Source organism: Vombatus ursinus, unplaced genomic scaffold (genome assembly GCF_900497805.2).
Source record: "Vombatus ursinus unplaced genomic scaffold, bare-nosed wombat genome assembly UNPS02014801.1, whole genome shotgun sequence".
Taxonomy (NCBI): Eukaryota; Metazoa; Chordata; class Mammalia; order Diprotodontia; family Vombatidae; genus Vombatus; species Vombatus ursinus.
The window spans coordinates 15,582,202-15,589,156 of NW_020954579.1; the positions used below are offsets into that span (position 1 = coordinate 15,582,202).

General features: G+C 35.9%; 1 long non-coding RNA gene across 1 annotated transcript in view; it reads left to right on the forward strand.

Annotated features, from left to right (window-relative positions):
- LOC114050810 overlaps positions 1–6,387 on the forward strand; it is a 36,182-nt gene extending 29,795 nt beyond the window's left edge. The window contains exons 2-3 of the long non-coding RNA XR_003570081.1: positions 4,262–4,369; positions 6,303–6,387. This is a non-coding gene — a long non-coding RNA (uncharacterized LOC114050810). The remainder of the gene's footprint in view (positions 1–4,261; positions 4,370–6,302) is intronic.
- The last annotated feature ends 568 nt before the right edge of the window (positions 6,388–6,955 follow it).

Sequence of the window (6,955 nt, forward strand, 5' to 3'; positions counted from 1 at the left end):
TCCTAAGTCTTTTAAAGTTGTTTTTCTTCACAGTATCGTTGTTATTGTATAATTTTTTCTCCTGGTTCTGCTTACTTAACTCTTCATCAGTTCATCCATTTCTTACCAGGTTTCTCTGAAACCATTCCCTTCATCATTTCTTATAGCACAATAGTATTCTGTCACCCAATAAATGCTTATTAAACACCTATTATGTTTAAAAAAAAACCCAGTAGGATAAAAATTTGAAATGTTAAAAATCAGTAGGATTGAATTTTTATCTAAACTTAAACAGTAAAAGAAAAAAAAAAGCTTTCCCATATACACAGTAGAACAGAAAAAGATGATTTTATAAAAACCTGCTAATCTCTATAATATACAAATTGTTTTTTTTAAGGTATACATTAAATTCTCCTTGTCATTTTCAAAGTTGTCCTGCTTGTCTCTGTTTCCCTTTCCTTTTGTTTTCTTTTGTGTACTTTCATTTAAATGCTTTCTGGGATTTTCAAGTTGTGGTTTGTCACTGCCTTGATTAGAGTTCTCAAGTTTTTGAAATTTGTTTTTTTTTCTTCACCGTTGTTGTTATTGTATAAATTGTTCTACTGTTTCTGTTCACTTAATTCTGTATCAATTTATATAAATCTCACCAGGTTTCTCTGAAACTATTCATTTCGTCATTTCTTAAAGCACATTAGTACTGTAAGAGTGTTCCATTATATTCATATATCATAATATCTTCAGCCATTTCCCAATTGTTCATCAGCTTCTTGTTTCCAGTTCTATGCTACAACAAAAGGAACTGCTATAAATATTTTTGTACATACTGATCCTTTTCCTTTCTTTGGTTTCTTTGGTGGTATAGGTCTAGTATTAGTATTGTTGAATAAAAAGATATACATAATTTAGTGCCTTGGGGGTGGGGGATAGTTTCAAACTGTTATCTTTTTCTTCTTTTTTGTGAATTTTTTTTTTCAATTAACAACCATTTATGTTTTCTTCCTCAGCCTTTCTCTACCTTCACTGGAAAATGAAGAAAATAAATCCCTTATAACAAATACGCATAGCCAAACAAATGAAAATCCCATATTGGCAATATTCAAAAATGTGTGTCTTATGCTACTTATTTAAATGATTACCATTCGATTAGAAGGTTGATAACATTCTTCATTGTCGGTCTTCTGAAATCCTGGTTGATCCTTGTATTGATGGTAGTTAAGTCTTTCAAAATTGTTCATTTTTATAATGTGGTTGTTATAGCATACATTATTCTCCTGGATCTGTTCACTACACTCTGTATCAGTTCCTATAGATCTTCTCAGGTTTCATTGAAACCATTCCTTTCTTTATTTCTTACAGCACAATACTATTACATTCATATACCATAAATTGTTCATCTGTTCCCCAATTGACGGGCATCCCCAAAGTTTCCAGTTCCTTCCTACCACAAAAAGAGCTGCTATAAATATTTTTGCTCCTATAAGATCTTTTCCTGTTTCTTTCATCTTTTTCAGATTATAGGCATAGTAGAGGTATAGCTGGGTCAAAGGGTAGTTTCAGTGATTTGGAGAAATAGTTTCAATTTATTTTCCAGAATGGCTATACCAATGCACAGTTCCACCAGCAGTGCATTTGTTGTTTTCATTTTTGTCAACTTTGCCAATATGATGGATATTTTGTCAACTTTGCCAATGTGGTGGAACTTCAGAATTGCTTTAATCTTCATTTCTTCTAGTTATTAGTGATTTGAAGCACTATTTTTCATAGGGCTTTTGATGCCTTAGGTTTCTTCCTTTGATAACTTCCTGCTCTTATCATTTTACTATTCATCTAGTAGGGAATGGTTCTTGTTCTTACATATTGGAATTAGTTCATTATAGATCTAGAATATAGGATCGTCAACATAGAAATCTGTTGCAAAGATTTTTCCTGAGTTAACTCTTTCTCTTCAAATATTAACTGAATTGATCTTATTTGTGCAAGAACTTCTCTATCCCCTGATTGGTCATGAGATCTTTCCCTATCAATAGCTGAGATTGGTATTTCCTTCCTTGCTCTTCTAATTTGTTTATATCTGAATCATATATCTTTTTGGAGCTTATCTTGGTGTGAGATGTTTGTGTAAACCTAATTGTTGTTGGTTCATTTTCTACTTTTCCCAACAGTTTTTGTCAAATAGCAAATATTTACCAGAGTAGTTTAGTTATTTGAGTTTATTGAACATCATGCTATTATAGTCTTTTGCTTCTGTATGTTGTATACCTAGTCTGTTCCACTGATTGACTTTTCGATTTTTTAAAGCAGTACCAAATTATTTTTGATCGTTATCATTATATTCATTGTCTTTGGTACCTTTAAGTAATCTCTTTATGACTCCAGGATACATCAGGATTTTCAAGGGATTCTTCTTTCTTCTTCCCCATTAGACTGTTAAAAAAAAATGCATCATTGTAGAGTTCCCACAACATTTTCAGATATATCTACCTTTCTATGTTTCTCTTGACTCTTGCATTTGCATTTCAGAGTTTCTACTCAGCTCAGATCTTTTCAGTAGAAAGAATAGAAGTTATCTTACTCATTAGAGGTCCATTTTTTCTCTTGTAGGATTTTATTTAGTTTTGCTAGATAGGTTATTTTTGGTTGTAATTCTTCTTTTGCCTTTTGAAATATCATATTCCAAGCTCTCTTCTTCTTTAAAGTGATAGCTGCCAAATTTTATGTGATGATGATTGTGGCTCCTTGGTATTTGAATAATTTATGACTGCTTGCAATATTTTTTCTTTGACATAGGAGGTCTGGATTATTGTTGTTATATTCCTGGGCCTTTTCATTTTGCGATTTCTTTCAGGAAGTAACTGGTGGATTCTATTTTCATTTTACTCTCTGGTTCTAATAAAATGTGAAATTTTCTTTCATGATTTCATTCATTACAGTATCCAGGGTTTTAAAAATTGTTTTGAAAGTAATTAAAAAAATTTTTTTTTAAGTTTTCAGGCAATCCAGTGATTCTTAGATTATCTTGACTTGGTTTCCATGTCAGCTGTTTTTGATAGGAGATACCTTATGTTTTGTTCAAATTTTTTTTCAATTTCTTTATTATGTTCTATTATTTCTTGTTGTCCCATGGACTCACTGATTTCTGTTCAGTATATTCTAATTTTCAGTCCATCACTTGGGTAAGGTTTTACACCTCTTATACCAACTATTTATTCTCCCTTCAATTCTTTTCTTTAAAACTTTCATTTCATTTCTATCATTTTAAATACCATTTTAAACTCTTGGTCCATTTCTTCCAGGAATTCTAGAAGACCTTGTGACTAAGCTATGTTTTTGTTTAAAGCTTATAAATGCTGAGGGCATTATTTTTTTGTTCTAGATTTGTGTCTTGACTATCTCAACTATTTATAGCATTTCTTTATCATTGCTGGATTTTTTGTTTTGTTCTGTTTTGTTTTACTATTTTTTTCTAGTCTTACACCTCAAGTTGGAATATTCTGTAAGAGCAAAGCTCTACTCGCTTCTGGAAGGAATGGTGGGTCCTTGTTTGTTCCTGATTTGTACTATCTGGTGTCAGATAATGAGTACGATGTTCTTCAAAGACTTTAAAGTCAGTATAGGCTAGAGGGCAGTCAGCTTTCAGAGCCAGAGGTATGATCTGATCTAGTGCATGCTCTCATCCCTGCCCCTGGCCCTGGGCTTTGCAGGTTGCTGACCTCATTTTAGGGTTACAACAACATGACCTCATCCCTAGTCCACCCTGGTCCATGGTTTACCCCAGAACACAAACTCATAGGCTTTTGATTTTCCTCTCTTAACCCATGGTTCTTATGTGGGTTAGATTCTTTGCCCTATGCTTCCAGGCCTGGCTTTTCTGTCTGGATCCCTTCCCTTTTCCCCAGGGGAATATACACTCTCCAAGGTTCCCTGGATCACTCCTGTTTTGCAAGCTAAGAGGTTTCCTTGTACTGTGATCCCAAGCTGGGCTTTTTTGGTTGTCTTTTTCTGAGATCTGTACTGGGAAAACACACTTATTAACTTTTTTCCTTGGATTTGTTCTTAATAATTCAGTTTGTTGCTCTTTTTTTTTTTAATCCTTGTTGGGAGTGTGTGAGAACTTTGTTGTTCTGCTGTTGTTCACTCTACCATATTGAATCTCTGCTAATCAACAGAATTTTAATAGAAATGAATGGTGTCCTGGGTACAATGGTAAACATAAGTCCCTTGCTCTCTAGAAGATGACATTCTAACAGAACAATGGATAATGTAATTGTTTACAATTTTGTAGGTGCTGAAATACGGCAAATTGCTGAAATCTACAGTATTTAAAACCACCTCAGTGGCTCAAATGGACTCATCTAACTGCATAAAACCTTGCAAGTGTTTTGGAAAAATTGTAAGTAGGACAGAGAATAGGATTTAGGGGGGAAAAGGCCTCCTCCTAAGGAGATAACCTTCTATTCTACTTGCCCCTGGTATTTGCTGCAGGCTGTGATATGGCAATAAGCCATCCTCAGAAGCTCCAAATATTTTTGCATTTGTTGCAGGGATCCGTTTACCCCAACAGGTGGAAGTGTGTCATGCCTAAAGGATACCAACAGCTGCAGGAGCCTGGGCTATTCAGAAGCTGTCTTAAGGAATAAGTTGGAGGCCATTCCCTGTTACTGAGGCATAACTGAGGCTTGTTAGGATCCCCAGACTGAAATAATTGCTATTTTTGTCAGTTCCACATCACCTGTTATATATAAATATTAGAGTGAAAATGTCGGGTCTTAGCCATGTGCTGCTATGAAGGATTTCCCTTCGCCACACTCTTTTAGAGGTGGAACAATTTTGGAAGATTTCTGATTTCTCTTCTACTGTTTTCAGTGCCTCAAAATTGGATTTCAGTCTGCCTACCTGATCACACAGTAGGTGCTTAATAAATAAGGGTTTAATGGCAGTTGTAATAATATGTACTTCCTATACAAATATGGCATTACTTAGCAGTCTACAATCAATAAGGCATATGATCTGAATTATTTTCCCAGTAGTAATAATGGATTCCCTCTTTGCATTTTGATATTTTAACATAGAAAGTCAAAGCTAGGAAAGACCTTAGAGATCATTTGGTCTAACCTCTCATTTTATGGATAATTGAGGCCCAGAGAGGAGGACTAAGTTGCTAAGCTGGCAGAGAGGCTGGTGGGAGAGCCAAGAACTTAAGCTGGAGTCTTGATTTCCAAATCACTGCTCTTTTCCATCATACCAGGATGATTTGCAGAGTTTCGTTTATTCAGCATAAACACCGAGGACCTATTTTGTTGTCTAGTTTCTCTTGTAACCAAGGAAATATATTTTTGAGACAACTGATCTGGGGGAGAAGTTTGTGGGCATGGGATGGCAGTTGTAGTGGAAAGATACTCTGCCCTAGGAGTCAGAAGACTCGGTCTTGACTCTGGCCCCTAATACTATGGAACTTTGGAATCACCAATCTTGACCTCAGTTTCTTCCCCCATAAAAAGAATTTAGACTGGATAATTTCTAAGATCTCTTCAAGCTCATTCTGTGGCTGTGGAATCAAATCTATGACTTTGGCTTCATCAGCCCTGTCTTGTAATGAGCAGAGCTAATCAGACACAGCCAGCCACTTCAGGCTCCACAGAAAAATCACTATTTTGTTCAATTCTACATCTGTTACATTTGGGTATTAGCATTCAAATAGAAGGCCTTGCCAACATGCTATGAAGGATTCTCCCTCTCCAACCTTATTTATCAGGTGGGATGAACATTAGCTCTCTAAGAGCAGAGAACCCTGAGGAATGAAAAATCATAGACAGTGTAACATGAAGGATGGCATTCTCTTGCTCTTTTGTCCCCCTATCAAGTACTTATAAAAACCTTTGCTATGTCCAGGTCACTAAGTGCTTTGAAGGACAGAGAATGTACAATGAAAGGATCACAGGATTCAGAGTTGGAAGGGACCTTAGACCTAGTGGCTTCATAGCTGAGGAAACAGGGACTTGGGGGTTGTGGTGGGGGAAGTAAAGACCAATAGAACAGTAAATGGCAGAAGTGACTGGAGGGGATAAGATGGGGTAGTAGAAGGCCTAATGATATTTCTGGCCCTGTTTCCTCATCTGAAAAATTAAAGAATTAGACTAGTTGACCCCTGAGGACACTTCCAGCTCTAAATCTATAATCCTATGATCTGAACAAAAGCCTTACTCTAAATTAATGCAAATATCCACCAAATATTCAAATCTCAGGGGAAAATTTTGTTACAAAATGAATTTGCTTGACCAATCAATCTATCTACAAGCATTTATTAAGGGTCTACTCTATTCCAGGCACTGTGCTAGGTGCTGGACAAAGAAGAAAATGAAGTCCCTCCCTGCAAGGAGTTTACTTTTTACCAGAGGAGACAACATGCACATAAATAATATATACAGAATAAATACAAGGTAAATTTGTTTGGGGGAGGATGGGTGGGAAAGGGGCACTAGTCATCTTTAATATTATCACTAAAAAAATGAAAAAATTTTCTTTTAGTTGAAACACCCTGTGAAGTACTTTGGTACAAGAAAGTTTGATGTTTCCCAGTAGTATTGAAGTACCCTATATTCTTTGTTGCTGTTTTTAAGTTGTATCCAACTCTTCGTGACCCCATTTGAGGTTATCTTGGCAGAAATAGTGGAGTAGTTAGCCATTTCCTTCTCCAACTCATTTTACAGATGAGGAAACTGAGGCAAGCAGGGTTAAGTGACTTGCCCAGGGTCACATAGCTAGTAAGTTTCTGAGGCCAGATTTGAACTCAGGAGGATGAATCCTCCTGACTTCAGGCTGGGCACTCTATTCACTGTGCCAACTAGCTGCCCTGCCCCATGCTCCATCTCCACATTATTATACAATTTTGCAAAGAGCATTTCATTTAATAGACTGGTTTTTTTTAAAGGAATGTATAATGAGGTTATAAAGTCCAGGAAAGGTCAGGATGTGAAGG